The 2324-nt window shown below is 42.9% G+C and overlaps 2 protein-coding genes across 4 annotated transcripts in view; one reads left to right on the top strand and one right to left on the bottom strand.

Moving 5' to 3' along the window:
• LOC116852187 (juvenile hormone acid O-methyltransferase-like) overlaps window positions 1-1186 on the bottom strand; it is a 27941-nt gene extending 26755 nt beyond the window's left edge. The window contains exon 1 of the mRNA XM_032832264.1: window positions 1118-1186. The gene's annotated coding sequence lies outside the window, so the exon portion shown is untranslated. The remainder of the gene's footprint in view (window positions 1-1117) is intronic.
• LOC116852191 (juvenile hormone acid O-methyltransferase-like) overlaps window positions 1-2324 on the top strand; it is a 14457-nt gene that overhangs the window by 8790 nt on the left and 3343 nt on the right. The window contains exon 1 of one of the 3 annotated variants that reach the window (XM_032832277.1): window positions 1067-1492. The exons of the other annotated variants lie outside the window; for them this stretch is intronic. The gene's annotated coding sequence lies outside the window, so the exon portion shown is untranslated. Of the gene's footprint in view, window positions 1-1066; window positions 1493-2324 lie in introns of those variants that run through there. 3 annotated transcript variants of the gene reach the window in all.

Below are 2324 nucleotides of genomic sequence, written 5' to 3'. Positions count from 1 at the left end.
TTTTGAGGCAAACCAGTCATCGAGCCATTTTCGTACATTTTCGTAAGAAGTGAAGCGCTGCTTAGCAAGTGCGTGTCCCATCGATGCAAATAAATAGTAATCGGACGGAGCCAAGTCTGGTGAGTAAGCCGCATGCGAAAATATTTCCCAACTAAACGCCTCAATCGTTTTCTTGACCAGTTTTGCTGTGTGTGATGGTGCATTATCATGAACCAAAATCACTTTGTGTTGCCTTTTTTATATTCTGGTCGTTTTTCACGTAAAGCTTGATTCAAATCGATCATTTGTTGTCGGTAGCGTTCAGTATTAACGGTTTGGCCAGGTTTTAGCAGCTCATAATAGATCACACCCTTCTGATCCCACCAAACACAGAGCATTGTCTTCCGTCCATAGCGATTTGGCCTTGCAGTCGATGTCGATGGTTCGCCTGGAGTTACCCATGATCTTTTACGCTTAGGATTCTCAAAATATATCCAATTTTCATCGCCAGTCACAATTCGATGGAGAAATGACTTTCTTTTACTTGGCAAGCAGCATTTCGCAAGTGGTTTTTCGGTTTTCATGCTGCCTTTTATTCAGTTCATGTGGAACCCATTTTCCCATCTTCTGGATCTTTCTCATGGCTTTCAAACGTATGGAAACGGTTTCTCATGTCACATTTAATTGATCCGCGAGTTGCTGTTGCGTTTGAGTGTCATCCTCATCTAACAACGCTTGCAATTCGCTGTCTTCAAACTTTTTCGGTGGTCTTCCACGTTCTTCGTTTCTCACGTCAAAATCGCCACTTTTGAATTTTTTAAACCACTCAAAGCACTGTGATTTACCAAGAGCATGCTCACCGTAAGCTTCGACAAGCATTCGATACGATTCTGCAGCAGTTTTCTTCAAATGGTAACAGAAAATCAATGCTGTCCGCAAATCGTAGTTTCCAGGCACAAAATTCGACATGTTCAACGCTATTACAAACTATGCTGTTGTATGAAACTTGTATTGTTGTGAGTTGAAAATCTTTGTCAGAGATATCAACAAGGAAATGGCGCCAATGACACGGTTTGACGGTAACTACATTGACAGCTAGGGCCATCTATGGGCAAACTCCGGTTTCATATTTACAGACCTGGTACAGAGTGTCGACATCCGCGAAGCCGCGCCGTCGCCCCGGAGAACCGACCACCGCGGCACAGCGTTACAGCGCTCGACCGCTCCGCAAAAACTCCGACGCATCCCGGCTCACCGTTGCGTAACGCCATCGAAGCCGTATTACTCCTCGAGTAACGGCTCTCCTCGCGCGACCGAAATTAAAGATCCGAGCGTCAACATCGCGCCGCAAGCGCGAGACAATCGACGCGTCATAATACCGCCCGCTCCCCGCGGCCGCCAGCGACCCCGCGGCACGAGATCCACCGCAGCAAACGTCAACACGCTCGCACGACGAACACAAAAACCCGAGCGTTAGGCCAACGGCGTCGAGCCAAAGTTGTATATATTCATTGTAAGTAGCCATCTAACATAGAATAAACATCATCTTAATATCTATCCCACTGTCTTCACACTTATTTACATCTGCCCAAATCCGGACCACACCGACTCGCAGCTTATCCCGCACCGAACGCGAAATAGCGTTACATATATATACAGAGTTGGGAAATAACGCGTTACTTGTAACAACGTTACTATTTCGTTACTTTTTTTTGGTAACGATTTGGTAACGCCGTTACTTTTTTGTATTAGTAACGAAAAAGTAACGGCGTTACATTTTCTTTAGTAATGAGTAACGAAATTCATCGTTACTTATATCGTTACTTTTTTACAATGATGGCTTCTGTACACAGAACGCGGCAACGCTTGCCACGCGATGAAAGTTTGCACACGATAAACAATTAATGTGCTGCTTTCCGTAAAGCCTATTCTACAATAAACAATAAATCTTAAGTCATAATAAAATTGACCAATCATAGTCGACTATTAGAAGAATAATCCACTGTAATTGGTTAATTTTATTGCGACTTAAAATTTATTGTAGAAAGCCTCTAAAGCGTGGTCTACAATAAGAACTTAAGCTATGAAATTTAAGCTTTAATCTCTAAGCCGTAAGAAATTATTTTTCTTATAATTGACTGTGATTGGTTAACTTCTTAGAGCTCATTGTAGACCACACTTAAGGGGCGTCGTACACGAATTGACATAACAGTAACGTAAGACGTACCGTAAGAACTGACCAATCACTTTGAGTATCGTCGAACCATAAGGTCGCCATTTTTATGAATACTCGATTGTAATTGGTCCATTTTTGCAATTGGTCGCCTAAAGCCCATTCTACATTA

The sequence above is a fragment of the Odontomachus brunneus genome, unplaced genomic scaffold, assembly GCF_010583005.1.
Source record: "Odontomachus brunneus isolate Ranch 3 - 2012 unplaced genomic scaffold, Obru_v1 Obru_scaffold_205, whole genome shotgun sequence".
Classification (NCBI taxonomy): Eukaryota; Metazoa; Arthropoda; class Insecta; order Hymenoptera; family Formicidae; genus Odontomachus; species Odontomachus brunneus.
The sequence above is the reverse complement of the archived record's forward strand: the minus strand, read 5'-3'. Positions and strand labels throughout refer to the sequence as shown.